A 16324-nucleotide genomic window follows, 5' to 3' on the forward strand; every position below is an offset into this window, starting at 1 on the left:
AATTGCTGGATTTCAGCCTATCACAGGCATCCAACTGATCAGACCAAATAAGGCAAATGACTCATCACACCATGTAATAAGGCAAATGCCTAGCTATAGACAATCAAGTAATTTTTCTATTTTGCTTCTGTGTTTGGCCTGTAAAAACTCACTGCTCGTGCTTCTGGGTGGAGCTCTCTGAACATTTTTTCCTGAGAGTGCTGCCCAATTCATGAATCTTTCTTTGCACAAATAAACTCTGTTAAATTTAATTTGTCTAAATATTTTTCTATTTATTTAGAGATGGAGTCTCACTCTGTCACCCAGGCTGGAGTACAGTGGCACAATCTCAGCTCACTGCAACATCCACCTTCCAGGTTCAAGCAATTCTTCTGCCTCAGCCTCTCAAGGAGCTGGGATTACAGGCATGTACTACCATGCCCAGCTAATTTTTGTACTTTTAGTAGAAACAGCGTTTCACTATGTTGTCCCAGCTGGTCTTGAACTCCTGGCCTCAAGTGATCCACCTGCCTTGGCCTCCCAAAGTGTTGGAATGACAGGCATGAGCCACCATGCCCAGCTGAGATTTTTCTTTTCTTTTTTTTGAGATGGAGTCTTGCTCTTTCACCCAGGCCGGAGTCCAGTGGCATGATCTTGGCTCACTGCAACCTCTGCCTCCTGGGGCCAAGCGACTCTCTTGCCTCAGCCTCCTGAGTAGCTGGGATTATAGGTGTGCGCCACCATGCTTGGGTAATTTTGGTATTTTTAGTAGACCCTCTGTTCCCTGCAGGAGGCTTCAGTACGGTCGTTGGAAGCAGCCCATTTCACGCCCAGGTCTGGAATTTGTCTAATACTGTGTCTCATCCTAAGATCATAAGTTGGCTGTGCCTTCAGTCTTATTTATGTCCTCCTCAGTATGTTTCTAATTCTTGAAGGTGTGGAGAGAATTGAATAAAGCAAAGGATATAAGGATAAAAAATTAAAAAAAAAAATTTTTAGTAGACACCAGGTTTCACCTTGCTGGTCAAGCTTGTCTCAAACTCCTGACCTCGTAATCTGCCCATCTCAGCCTCCCAACAATATTTTTCTTTTAACAGTTCTTAGCAGTTTCTAGATTATGTAGTGCTGAGCCAGCTTTCAGGTACAAAGAAAAAAATTCAGACTTAAGAGGCCAAAAGGCCTAGGATAAAATCTATGCCCCACTGCTTACTAGTTTAACAAACAGGATAATCACAGTTAGTCTTTTGTTTCGTTTTGTTTTGTTTTAAAGACAGGGTCCCACTGTGTTGTTCAGGCTGGCCTCAAACTCCTGAGCTCAAGTCATCCTTCTGTCTCAGCCTTCCAAGTAACTGGAACTACAGATGCTCACCATTGGGGCTGGCTAAATAGGATTTTTATAGATATCATAAACCAGTATTCTAGACAATTTTGCATGGCTATTTTGCTACAAACAAAAGATGGATAATTTTTCCCCAAAATATGTTTTGTAAGATACCATAAAAATATATAGACATAATATTTACTTAGGACAAGTAAAGGTAAAATACAGTAGTCCCCCTTATCCGCAAGGGAGCTATTTCAAGACCCCCAGTGGATGCCTGAAACCACAGTGTCAAGACCTACACATACTATTTTTTGCTTATACGAGATTAGCAATAATAGCTAAGAGTAAAATAGAACAATTACAACAACATACTATAATAAAGGTTACCACAAACTGTGGCCATAACTTTTGCAGTTTGAGCTATGACAGCAAAACTAGCACGAATTTTTTTTCCCTCTTCACAATTTTATTCTTACCATCGATCTTAGCAACCTCAGCATGGCATTTTTTTTTCTTTCCCTAAGTTGAGAATTTTTAACTTTTCACTTAAAGGAAGCACTTTATGGCTTCTCTTTGACATATTTGAATTGCCAGCATCACTATTCCTGCACTTTGAAGCCATTATGAAGTAAAATAAGGGTGACTTGAACACAAGCACTGCAATACCATGACAGCCAATCTAATAAACAAGACAGCCACTAAATGATTCACAGGTGTGTAACACACACAACATGGATACACTGGACAAAGGGACGATTCCTGTCTTGGGTAGGACAGAGTGGGACAGTATGAAATTTCATCAAACTACTTGAACTGGTACACAATTGAAAACATATGAATTGTTTATTTCTGGAATTTTCCATTTAATACGTTTGGACTACCATTGACTGCCAGTAGTTGAAACCGTGGAAAGCAAAACCATGGATGACGAGAGACTCATGTATAAGCAAATATTTTAAAACTTATTCACTAACAGTGTTTTTTCATATATTTCCTATAAAATTTTATGTTCTTTCTAATATCTGCATTTCAATCAATGTGGCAATACAATTCTCCAAATAATCTGGGCTCCGTGACCTGAGTGGACTTTCCCTCTGTCCCTTTTCCTCCTCAGTTCCCATCAGCCAATATAGCCTATAGATTATTTCTTATATAATAGCTGCCTCATCCATTTTTTCATTTCTATCTCTTCTCTTACAAATATATTTTCAGACACTTTGTTTTTTTTGAAAGCTTATTCTAATTCTCATACTTTAAATCCATCTAATACACACCATTCATGCCATATTCATGCTATTTTCCCTGTTCAGATGTTTAAATAGAACCCTATTGCCTAGGATAAAGCTGAAATTATTTATCCTGGCATTCTAGACTCTCCACAACCTGATTCCATTGTTGCAAGGAAGTGATCCTTTCTTCTTTTCTTTTCATATATTAGGTGTGCCTAATATATGCCAGACACTGTGCTAGTCAGTGGAGATTCATTAATAAACAAACAAGACATGGACCAGTCCTCAAGAATCTGTGGTGTCCTAGGGAAAAGAGATTTAAATCAAATATTGACACAATAATACAAATTCTAATAAGCACTATATAGAAAAGGTTGTATGTGTTAAAAAAACGTATAGCAAGGTTCATGAGCTAATTAAGAGGAACATCAGGCCAGGCACGGTGCCTCATGCCTGTAATCCCAGCACTTTGGGAGGACAAGGCGGCAGATCATGAGGTCAGGAGATGAAGACTATCCTGGCTAACACGGTGAAACCCATCTCTAGTAAAAATACAAAAAATTAGCCGGGCGTGGTGGCACATGTCTGTAATCCTTGCTACTCGGGAGGCTGAGACAGGAGAGTCGCTTGAACCTGGGAGGCAGAGGTTGCAATGAGCTGAGATTGTGCCACTGTACTCCAGCCTGGGTGACAGAGTGAGACTCTGTCTCAAAAAAAAAAAAAAAAAAGAGGAACATCATAGCTTTGTCCCACTCCAGGGTCAACATTCACACATGGAGTTGCACAGCATGCCAGCCCTGGTCTAGACAGTCAGAAAGGTCCTGAGTAAGAGACACTTGAGTTCCCAGCCAAAGGACACACTGGCTAAGCTGAGGGGCAGATCATTCCAGGTCCAGAGACTCGTATGCAAACACAAGGTGTTGGGGCAAAAAGAAGCTTGACATATTCGTGAAACCAAGAGGATGTTTTGTGACTGGTGTACAGGGAGCACCCAGCCTCTGAATTTCACCCACACCCATCACCTTCCTGGGCCCAGACCACACCTTGGACCCAGCAGACCTAACACTTTTGCTTTCATGTATTTTGTTAGTCTCCTCTCTCCTCTTTAAAATTTAGTTCATAACTCAAAATGAATCATAGCTCTTCATGCAAAATCAAAAACTATAAAACATACAAGTGAAAACATAGGAGAAAGACACGAACCTGGGTTAGCAGCTATTTTAGACACAATACCAAAAGCATGACGTACATGATAGAAAACTCTATAAACTGGACTTCAACAAAATTTTGTTCTTCAAAAGGCACTTTAATAGAATGAAAAGACAAAATAGGGAGAAAACATATGCAAATTACATATCTAATAAAGCACTTGAATCTGGAATATAGAAAGAACTCTCAAAACTCAGTAAGAAAGCAAATAACCCAATAAAAAGTGGACAAAATATTTAAATAGACATTTCTCAAAAAAAGATATTTGGATTGCAATTAAACACAATAAAGGATGGTCAGCATCAGTAGTCTTTAACCACAAGATACTGCTGGCACTTTTTGGAATGGCAAAAATCAGAAAGACCAGCCATACCAAGTGTTGCTGTGGATATGGAACCAGTGGAATTCTCATACACTGCTGGTGGGGATGTAAAATGGTACAATCATTTTAGAAATGGAAAACAGTTGGACAGTTTCTTAAATGGACACTGATCATAAGGCCTGATTATTGCACTGCTAGGTAGCTGCCCAAAAGAAATAAAAGCATATATTCATTAAAGGCTTGAACCTGAAATGTTCATAGCATCTGTATTAATAATGGCCAAAACTGAAAACAACCCAAATGTCCAACAAGAACTATACAGATATAAACAAATTGTGGCATATCCATAAAAAGGGTTACTACGCAATAATAAAAAAGAATGAGCTATTGATACTTGCAACAACTTGGCATAATTTCAAGATAATTGTACTATGTGAAAGAAGCCCGACAAAAAAATTCTAGTAAGCAGACCCAGTGACTGCCTGGAGGCAGAAAGGTGTGGAGGAATTACAAAAGGGCATGAAGAAACTTGGGGGGGCGGGTCATGAATGTGTTCATTATCTTGATTTTGATGATGGTTTCATGGATGTGTATGTATACCAAAATGGGTCAAATGTTTCACTTTAAATATGTATAGTTCATTTATGCTAATTCTAACTCGATAAAGCTGCTAAAATATAAAAAGTACGTTTTAAATGCAAGTCATAACTCAAATCTTCTAGGAGCTATATCCAATCACTATAGTTCGATGTTTCCCCTGAGATCTATAAGTACTTAGGGATTCTATGATTCATTTGACTCTTAACATTTACTGACTTGTGTTACTAATGATCATTTATTGGGCACGTTTCCGAGTTACAACCTCAGAAACAGGATAAGCACTTTTGTTCCTTCCTCAGTCTCTAGAACAGGTCTTTGTGTGTAGTAGGCCTTTAATAAATATCCTGTTGAAAGATTCATATTAAACCTCTAGAGAAAAATACTGTGTAATTTTTCAGAAGATAAAATATAGGACTTCCTCCAACATTTGATCGAGTTGATAGAAACTAATTCCTAATTTATGCTTAAGCAGCTCATTGCCAAACACAGCAATTTCAAACGTCAAAGATATTTACAAATCTAAAAGCTATAATAAATCATGTGTGACAAAATTAGTGTGTTTGGCCAAGGATCAGATAAATTCACATTATAAACCATACAATTAACTAACACTGCCAAAGTAAATGTTTCAAAAAGAAGCTAATTTGTAAATGTTCTTATTTGTTTGTTCGTTCATTTATTTATACCTCACCTCATTCCAAAATTTGCATGAGAAGAATAAAGCAAAAAACTGCTACAAAAGATTTGTGTTCCAAAACAATTTGGAATTTCAGTGTGAGAAAATCTACCATTTGTGTCACGGTTTTAATTTTATCCTATATATTTCACATACATCATTATTATTTACACAAGGCACCAGCATAGAATAGGCAGAACTGTGTGACCAAGTCTTTATTTCTAGTTAATAACCTGGATATTGGCTGTAGGAACCACTTTACCTCACCAGTATCTGGATAAAATTGCTGTGAACCCTCCTTCCGGGTTAAAGTTTAAATCTCCCACCAAGATTTTGGCAAATTCCAGGGAAGCTCCCATTCTTGTATCTACCTTTGTCTGAGGACCCCTCACTTGTGAATCAGCTCCATTTTGAAACTTCTTAACCACTTGCTCATGCTCTGTCTGCTGCAGCACAAAGAATCAGCCACAGAATGGAGTTCTTAGCTAGCTTTCGACAAAATTACCACTCACACAAAGCACTTGTGTGTGTGTGTTAGGTTTAATGAAGCTCTGGAAAGACCCAGGTTACATCTCAACAATGCAGGCAACTTCAAACAGAATATTACACAACGATGCCTTACATTCATTCAACAAACAACCATGGGCTTACATTTCAGACCACTCAAGTAGTAAGAACTCTTTCCATTGGCCACTTGAGGCCACATTAGCCCACTCTCCATTCTCTAACTGGCTTCTCACTTCCTGTCATCCCTCTTACAGCTCTTCCCCATTACTTCCTCTGGCTCCTAATCCTTCTCCCTCTTCTGTGCAAAACAATTCTATCTCTCCACCTCTTCCCAGATGCTGCCTCAGACCCATCCTGGCACATTCACACTCAAGCAGGTACTCAACAACACATTCCTTTCATAGTAAACACATCAACCCCCTTTAAATCTAGTCATATCAGTAAATAGCAAATTTCTGTTCTCCATTCTATTTACAGGTCTTGGATTTTAATCCAAAAATTCACTAATATTGTGTTGGAGGCCATTTTAATGGACAATAAACTCTCTAAAATCCTCAGATGCCGACTCTCAACTGTGTTTTTCCCTGTGAAGATTTCCTTGGTTGCCCCGGTAGTTAGCTGTTTCTTGTATCTTTGCTCAGAATTTATCTTGTCATGGTGATAATGAGGTTTACTCTTCCACCAGTCTGAGGATGGGAACTATACCTTATTCATCTCTGCAGCTACATCAGCCTCTATCACATAGTAAGCATTTGGTAAATATTTGTCAAATCAATTATTTGATGCCAATCGTGTCTGGTTGAGATTGGGCAGCAAATCATTTGGTCTCAGACAGCAAATGTACAAATCCCTACAAAAGTGAAGCTGAAAGGCTAAAAGTTAGAAATGGCCTTTTAAACCCATATAGACAGAAAAACAGAGAGCTATTCAGTGCAGAAAGGTACCCCATGTACCTTTGATCATTCAGCTTATTCTGGAGGCAGGCTTCCTTCCAACCTTGACTTTCAAAAATTTTGCTCTAGCTGTGCTGCCTCTGGAATTCACAGTGCCCACTTCACTAGATGATGACTCATGCTCACCATGTACCAAATTATTTCCATTTTGATACCATTTGGAGGCACCAGACAAAAAGACTATAAACCAATTCTACAACAAAAGATGGTCTCCCAGTAAACAGTTTTCACCCACCTCCTCTCTCAGTTGGTTTTCCAAAGAATAATTATAAAGCAAACTTGTAAACTCACTGAAAATAATTGCTGTTTCTAAGTTTCTTTTATACAACATCTTGCACCAACTTGAGCTTAGTAGGTATTCGATACATATTGAATTGCATGGGAATAACTGTGAAGTCAATTCAGCACAGAAATGAACTTCAACAAAATATGTTTACGTGTGAATACATACGTATGTATACATGTGTGTGTGTTTATGTGTGCACATATTTATACATGGATACAGAGAGAAAGTGAGAGAGCACCTGCATTGTAGGCAACTGTGAATAGTTGCGCTTGATTATTTATTGTCCTATATACACCACACTGTGCCATCTGTTTATTCTTTCATTTAATCAACATTTATTAAGTTACGACATATCAGGAAGAACTATGAATAGAGGAAGAGAAGATTTATTGTCTCTTTATAGCTGCCTCTCATTTTTCTCTCTGTTGGAGCAGAGAAGAGTGGGAGGAGGTGGAGAAGGTAACGCAGCCACATCATTATTGGAGAATACAGATAGTGTTATTAAAGGGAAGAAAGAATAAACTCCATGCAGCCCCTGGCATCAGTGCTGAGTATTGAATGACTAGATGAACACCAAGTCCATGTGCTTTAGATAGGCTATCATGCAACCGATCTCAACCTGACAAAAAGTAAGCAATGAGGTGGGAGAACATTCAAAGAATGTGATTTATAAGGAAGACATGCAAACACCACATATGCATGATGTGGGCTAATGACCACAGCCAGCAGGCGATGATGAATGTAATAGACATGGAGGTGTTTATCAAAACTTGTAAACCCATAATAATTTAAAGCTAAAAGGGCCTCAGCAGCTTTCAGGTGCAACATTTCCCAGTCCTTTTTGGGTCATACACACATAGAAAATGACAATATTCGTAAGGCACGCTGAGATACATGAAGGAGGTTGCTTAGGGTAGAAGGCTATCAGCTCAAGGCCCAGATCAGCTTCCCGAGGGCTGTCATGAGGCAGTAGTTGAAAAGGCCTAGTTTAGGCCAGTCTCCTCATTTTGCCAGGGAAGAAACTAAACCTTTGCTTAAGATTACTCAGCTAGAAAATCAAAACAGAGCCAGGAGTAGAGCTTTAGGTTTCTCCTTAATTGACGCTTCTGTGGTAGTTGAACCTTGAACACTACCAACTTCTTGCACTCAAAAGTCCACATATAACTTTTGGCCCCTCATAAACTTAACTATTGATACTGTTGGTCAGAAGCCTTACCAATAATACAAACTGTCAATAAACATACATTTTATATGTTATATGATTTATATACTGTATTCTTATAATAAGGCCAGAGAAAAGAAAATGTTATTAAGAAAATCATAAGAAGGATGTATTAGGGTTCTCTAGACAGACAGGACTAATAGGATAGATGCATATATAAAGAGGAGCTCCTTAAGGAGTATTGACTCACATGATCACAGGGTCTCACAATCGGCCATCTGCAGGCTGAGAAGCAAGGAAACCAGTCCGAGTCCCAAAGCTGAAGAACTTGGAGTCTGATGTTCGAGGGCAGGAAGCATCCAGCATGGTAGAAAGAGGTAGGCTGGGGGGCTAGGCCACTCTAGTCTTCACATTTTTCTCCCTGCTTTTATTCTGCCTGAGCTGGCAGCTGATTAGATTGCACCCACCCAGATTGAGGGTGGGTCTGCCTTTCCCAGCCCACTGACTCAAATGTTAATCTCCTTCAGCAACACCCTCACAGACACACCTAGGAACACACTTTGCATCCTTCAATCCAATCAAGTTGACACTCAGTATTAACCATCACAAAGGAGAAACTATATTTAGGGTTCATTAAGTGGAAATGGATCCACATCATCCTCGTTGTCCTTATGTTGAGTAGGAAGAAGAGGAGGAGTTGGTCTTGCTGTCTCAGAAGTGGCAGAGGCAGAAGAAAATCCAGATGTAGGCGGACCTGCACAGTTCCAACCCATGTTAAAGGTCAACTGTACTCCAGTGCTTCTCCAAGTGCTGTCCCCAGACCAGCAGCATCTATGTCACCTGCAAATTCCCAGACCCTACCCCCGACCCTACTGAATCAGAAACTGGGGGATGGGGTCTTGCTCTCTGTGTTTGAACAAGGCCTTAACAAATTATTCATTTCGATGATCACTCAAGTTTCAGAACTACTGCTGTCATCTGTACTGACTTTCAATGCTTCTATAAGCTGCCAGGTTAACATTTAGATTGCCTAATGCAGGAATTGGCCAAGGTTTTCTGAAAAGAGCCTGAGAGTTAATATTTTAGGCTTTGCAGGCCACCCAGTCTCTGTAATGGCTACTCAACTCAGCCACTGTAGAACAAAAGCAGTTATAGGCCCTACATAAATGAGCGTTGCTGTGTGCCAATGGAACTTTGTTTATTTACCAAGCCACCAGAAATCCTACTTTTCAAAGGACAAGGATGGAATTAAAAGTATCTATTTATAAATTTTCAGGGACATGTTTTTCAAAAAGAGAAATAAACTTAAATTGTACCTCCCTTGTATCTGTTCTTCACTTAAAATTGCTAACTTCTCTGAGAAATTAAGTACCAATTTAAATACTTTATAATCATTTAATACACAAACTCAAATCATTGTTTTCACTGGTGAAAAATGAGTTGTGTTTGCATAGCGTACATTTTCCACAGCATCTGATTAAGAAATAGTTAGGACAATAAATAACTAGAGTTTTCTTAAGTCCTTCCAACTGAAGAATCTGTTCATTCAGGTTTGGTTTTGCTTGGTTTTGTTTTGTTTTTGAGACGGAGTCTCACTCTGTCACCCAGATTGTAGTGCAGATCTTGGCTGACTGTAACCTCCACCTCCCAGGTTCAAGCAGTTCTCTCTGCCTCAGCCTCCCAAGTAGCTGGGATTCCAGGCACCCACTACCACGCCTGGCTAATTAGTTTTTTTTTTTTTTTTTTTTTGTTCTTTTTTTTTTAGTAGAAATAGGATTTCACCATGTTGGCCAAGCTGGTCTCAAACTCCTAACTTCAGGTGGCCTGCCCACCTCAGCCTCCCAAAGTGCTGGAATTACAGGCATGAGCCACCATGCCCAGCCTGAAGAATTTGTTTTGAAAGAGGGTTAGCCTATAGAAATACTTTATTTTGTCTGATTTTTCTTTTTAAAAGGAAGAGTTTTATGGTAAAAGAAATGAGACTATTCAATTTAGGACAATAAAGCGAGTGGGTGAAGATAATGCTAATCTATTCCTCTTAAAAATAGAACTATGCTTAGAGGAGAAGTTTGAATACTTAATCTGGAATCATGGTGGTATGGTTAGTCATACCTCCTAGATTTTTACAGCTATAAAAGGGCCCTTAGGAATTACCTAGTCCAACCCCATCATTTTGCAGATGAATAGACTGAAACTCAAAGACGCCAAGAGTGACAGAGGCAGCTGCTGTTCCCCAAATATTTTAGATATTCTTCATTGTCCAGCCCATCCCCCCACTACCCACACCCCATCTTCACAGTTAAGCTGCAGTCATGTGACTTGTCCTGGTCCATATACTGTGAACAGATGTGACATGCCACTTCCTGGTTGAAATTGTGACGAGCCAATGTCTCCTTCTCTCTCTCCTTCCTCTCAGTGGCTCCCACGTTGAGATGGGGTAACCACAGCATGAAAGTCAACTGGATTTTCAGATCACCCCACGGAAGGCAGCTGCTCTAGAGGGTTGTCCAGCACTCATCAGGTTTTTGCAAAGGCAAGGAGCTTAGCTTTGTGGTTCACAGCCACAGAGATTTCAAAATGTATTTGTTCGGGCAGCATAGTTTAGCCTATTCTAACAAACACACTAAGCAACTCATTCAAGTTCAGTCAGCAAGTTAATAGCAGAGCTTGCATTAGAATCCAAATCCCCTGACTGACCAGTCTAGGATTACTTCATCACTCACTGAAGGGTCAGGATAGGCGCCACCAAACCAAATCTGAAGCAAAGGGACCAGACAGTTGAAAATGAAAACAGACAGAATGTGGATTGGTAAAGAGGCAATACCCATGGGTTGAAGTCCAAAATTAGAAGGGGAACGGTCAGGAAGGAAAGAAGTCCCGGTGTTCAGGTTTCAACAGAGGACCAAAAAGGCCAAGGGGACAGAGATGTGATCTTATCCTTGAAGGTCTCTTGTTTCCCAATTGATACATTTCCCTCCATTCGATGACAAGTGCTCCTAGACTCTGTAACCCACTTACAGAGTTAAATGCTCAAAAAAATGTACTGCCATCTTTTTATTTGTGCATAGTAGCCATCAAACAAACAGGAAACTTGTGCCTCAGACTCAGATTATTTTTTTTTTAAGATGGAGTCTCATTCTGTCGCCCAGACTGGAGTGCAGTGGCACTATCTCAGCTCACTGCAACCTCCAATTCCTGGGTCCAAGTGATTCTCCTGCCTCAGCCTCCCAAGTAGCTGAGATTATAGACCTGTACCACCACACCCAGCTAATTTTTGTATTTTTAGTAGAAATGGGGTTTCACCATATTGGCCAGGCTGATCTTGAACTCCTGACCTCAAGTGATCTGCCTGCCTTGGCTTCCCAAAGTGCTGGGATTACAGGCATGAACCACCGCACCCGGCTCCAGATTAATGTACCATGACATAGAATTTTTAAAAAACAACAAATTGGAAAAACAAAATGAGTAATTGGTTGCTAGGCAACATCAGTGCAAAGCTCTTTCTTTCCCTTCAAGAGCATTTGCTGCATCTTTATGAACAAAAGTTAAAGAGTACTTAGCAGCAGGCCTATATTTGGTTGTCACATCAACAGATACCAAACAAATTTTGCCTGCATTGCATCAGGCCTTCAGAGCTCTGAAGGGCTACCCCTGTGCACAGGATGACGTTTCCTCTTCTGAATACTCATTTTTCTTTTTACACACAGGTTAGATGGCCACCTTTTGTGAGGAATCGAAATAAAACAGGAGATTTTGCAAAGTCATGCGAGGACAGGAGGGCGTTTGCGTGACCTGTCTAGGGGAAGACCCTTTGTCTGGATACCAAGCAGCTCAAGCTAAAGGTTAGCCCCTCTTCCTCCTATCCCTTCCTGGAAAATGGATGTTTTGCTTCTGAACTGGCCTCTCTAGATGTACACACTTACTCAAATGTGAATCAAAAGCAAAGCTAACAATGAGCGCAGGGACCATATCTCCAGGGCTGTCTAGACGACTGTCCACTGACTCACTGGGCACACACCTCCTGCATTGCTCTGCCCGGTTGCCCTTCTCCCCTCTAGCTTTCATTCTGGCTTCACCCACTGGCCCTCACACGCACCACCACATCTCCTACCTAACATCTATTTTAGACTCAATTACCCAAAAATCCAGAACTCATTTCTTGCTATTTTCTCCCAGCTGCAAACAATAGGGCATCTTTCCTGGCAGTGGAACACCAATGCACTCTAAGAAGTATCATCCAAAGTGCAGCTGCCCGATGGGCACTACTTGACCCGAAAGGAACGAGACAGGAGGATGGACTTCGTAAGCGTTTCCATCAGGGATACAGAAAGTTGCTCATCCCAGGGCCCCTAAAGCGCTGGTTATGTGTAAGACACTGTTCAGAGCTGTGGATATTAAAAAAGAAAGAAACAGTTTGATTTTTGAGTAAATAAGACTAACACAAAAGAAGACAGCACAGGCTATTCATTCCATCCAATTCTGCCTTTATGATCATATTATAAGAGATAAGAAGGTTACGGAAAGGGGGCAGAAGATAACTCTAGACTTGGTTAACAGCAGATTCCAAAGGGCTGTCTTGTTGACCAGGAGGAGAAGCCCGTTCAAGGTCACTGGCAAAAACTGGGACCTGCTTACCCTCCTCCCTCGCATGTCCTTCATGCTGCTCCCTCCCAGTCCGAACTACAGAATGTTTGAGATTGAATTCTCATTCCCATTACTCTCACCCCTGCTAGAATTTGCCTGTTTATTGCCAACACCTGAACCCCACCTGCCCCACTTCCTCTCCTTCTGCCACATCTAGCTTTGGAGCTGGCTGGCCCAAGTTAGCTTCATGACCTGAGTACATTGCCTCCCTCCCCGCCTCGTGTTCTCTCCCCCAAAACTTTTCCTGAGCCCACACTATTTATTAGGCACCATGCTTGGAAGCTCTGGCAACACAAAGACAGAAAAAAACATTGTCCTTTTCCTTAAGGAACGTATCATCCAAAACAGACAACCAACATAGACAGTGATGGGTCCCACTGAGGCTAATTTTGGTCGTTTGAGTTCTCTAGGGTGGGCACTACATGAATGGCAACAGGTGAGTTTTTTCAATTCATCTCAACAGAATCTGTTGCAGAGGTTTGCCTATGAAACAAAAGGCCTCCCACTGAGAAAGTTCCATTTCGATAACATCTTACAAAATGATGGTGCTTGAACTTCTTTGCTTAATCCAGTCTTCTTAGCATAGGGCATTGCTGGGCACTGAAAGCAAGCTCATTAAAGATGTAAGAGTTGAAAGGCAATTAATTCAAAGGACCAGTGTTCTTTCTGCCTCTCATGTCCCTACCCCCCCCAACACACACCTTCCAACTGCCATTTTTCGTGCAATGTGTTCGTAAATGACAAGAGCATGCACAAGCAACAAGTATTGCTCTTATGTCCTGCTCCCCTTTATTCCTTGTAGAAGATGCTCTGGACATGACAGCAACCTCTGCTGCATTGCTCTTCTCCTTCACCTCCCCACACGTCATGGAAGTGAGATCAACTAACATCCCTGGCAAAAATAAAGCCAGAGCCCAGTGAAGGAGCTGTGCCTTCATCTCAGTACTGCAAACTTATGTGTCCCTGAAGCAGCTTATTTTCTGTTTCTGATGGGCATGCTTATAAGTATAAACCTAAAATGTTCAGAAAGTCAAGGCAGATTACATCCTTGACTTCCTCTCCATCGATCAGGCTTGCCACAATGCCCCTGAAAAATTAAATTGGTCTGCCAGGATTTATACTTTATGAGGTCTCCTATTATTGCCCCAGAATCTGTTCTCAAGGGGCTTTCAGATGCATACGATTTTCTTCAACATCTCTCTAGGAATAGAAGTGCATCTTTTAGGATCTGCTCATCCATGCTGAAATCTCGCAGTTCAGGCATGAAGACACTGTCTGCATTGCATAGAATAGTGGTCACACAAAAGGAAGTCATGACCAGGGGCGTGCATTCTGAATACCTTATAAAATGAGTTAATTGTTGAATCTGAGCTTCTAATTCTAAAGTTGATAACTAATACATAGAAAGTTTGCTCTATTAAAACAAGTCCAATTCTGACGGCAGGCATCTCCCTAGGCAGTCAAGCAGATGGCTTGGATGATTCTAAGAGCCCACCAAGTCACACAATAAAGACTGCTGAAATAAATGCCACTTGAAGAACAGCAAACAGTGTGCCCTTTTGTTTTTAGAATCCTAGAACCAATCACAGTTTCTAATAGCATCTAGCTCTACTAATGTTCCTTCTTAGAACTTCCAAGTTCTAAATACTTCAGTGTAAGCACTTTCAGCAGGAGGAAAGTGCTTTGCAAATGGCTTTTTTTTTTTTTTGCAATTGATGTCAAATATAAATAAATTCCTTCTTGACAAATCTAGAGTTTTGTTTTGTGGTTAGTCTCTAGACTCACAACCAAGTTCAAAAATATTTTTGAAACAACTGAGAATTCTAAAGTTCTAATATTTTCCTGACTGCTGTTTTCCTGTTGCACTCTAAATTTTCCTATATTAAAATGCATTATCCAAGCAGCAAAAGTTCCTGTATCAATTAGTAAGCATTTGCTGAGAAGTTGCTATGTACTAACGCTGTGAGATTAGTAGGGGAAAATACAAAACAATTTTATGACATACCTGTCCTTAATAAGTTTACTGTCTACTTGAGAAACGAAACTGACCAATGGACAAATTTAGGAACACTTAGCATGTAAACTGTGCAACCCAGTCACAGAAATAGTAAAAGGTGAAAATGGACAATACAGTGTAGGCCAGACAGGACTTGGAACGGACAATGATTTCAGGGCCTTGCTCTTGTAATTTCTTTCACCAGAGAAACCATCCTTGGCATACTCTCAGAATCAAGTTCAAATGCTCCTTCATCCATGAAGCCTTTGCCAGTCCTCTTGGTTGGCATTCATTTTTCCCTTTGCCAAACTCATAAGTTGCACTTTGCTTGTAATTATGTTAAAATGATTACTTAATTCTGCTTTACTGTTAACTGACAAATATCAACCTTCCTTAGTGAACTTCTTGAAGGCGTAGATTGAGACCTCACCTTTGGCTTCTCCCCAAAATCAGCACCTTATTGCTGTTTTATCTGTGTTTAAAAACATTTGTTGATATCATTTAATTTTGTCATCAAATAGAGATTATGCTTACACATATCATTTCTGTGCTGTTTTCATATTAGTTTAGTATTTTCCATGGGAGTTCTCAAATTGAACTAAGATATATAAAGTTTAATATACATTAAATTACATCATACCCAGATTTTTCATAATGCTTTCCTTTTCTCTGCATGTTATACATCAGGTTTTTTTTCTGTAGAATAGAAATTAACTCAGTCCAAAAATTATAAAATCATTTCAATAAAAACGTTTTTGTCTTCTTCAACATTCTCATTTGGAACAAGAACTTGGTTATGTGCAAGGAAGCTCTTAAATCATATGTAACATATTTAGAATATTTTTAAGTACTTTCAGTTGTTATAGTAATATTAGCTAACATTTATGTTTACATATTGGGTGTCAGGCACTGTTAAACCCTTATGTAAATTAATAATTTCTTATAAAAATCTAATTTCTGATATTTTGTTGCTATTAATATCTATGTTGTTCTCCTTGTCCTTGTGAGCTTGTCTTTCTTTTAAAATTCCTTTCGTTTAATTTTAGTGTGGTTTCAGAAAGGACAAAAATTGATGTTTGTGTTTAATTGACCTTCTTAGCCTGGCCAGAACCCAATGTATATTTCAAAAAAGGCATGTTAGTACAATGGTCAAGAGAGCAGGCTCTGGGGTCAGACTAACTGATTTTGAATCTCAGTTCTAAAAATTATTAGCTGTGAGACACTATGTAGAAAGAAAAAAAAAAAGAATTTAAAATAGCTTTACTCTCCTCTAAGAGATAAGAGAAGTTTTGCATCCAGAAACAGTAAAAAGATGCCGTTTTTAGAAGAAGAGGAGGAGGAAGAAGAGGAGGAAAAGATTCAGAAAACAAACAAAAACAAAAATGGTTCTTGGAAATTAAAAACATGATTGCACAGATGAAAAAACTCAAGTGAAGT

Source organism: Sapajus apella, unplaced genomic scaffold (genome assembly GCF_009761245.1).
Source record: "Sapajus apella isolate SASKATOON/1434 unplaced genomic scaffold, GSC_monkey_1.0 scaffold9, whole genome shotgun sequence".
NCBI classification, from domain to species: domain Eukaryota; kingdom Metazoa; phylum Chordata; class Mammalia; order Primates; family Cebidae; genus Sapajus; species Sapajus apella.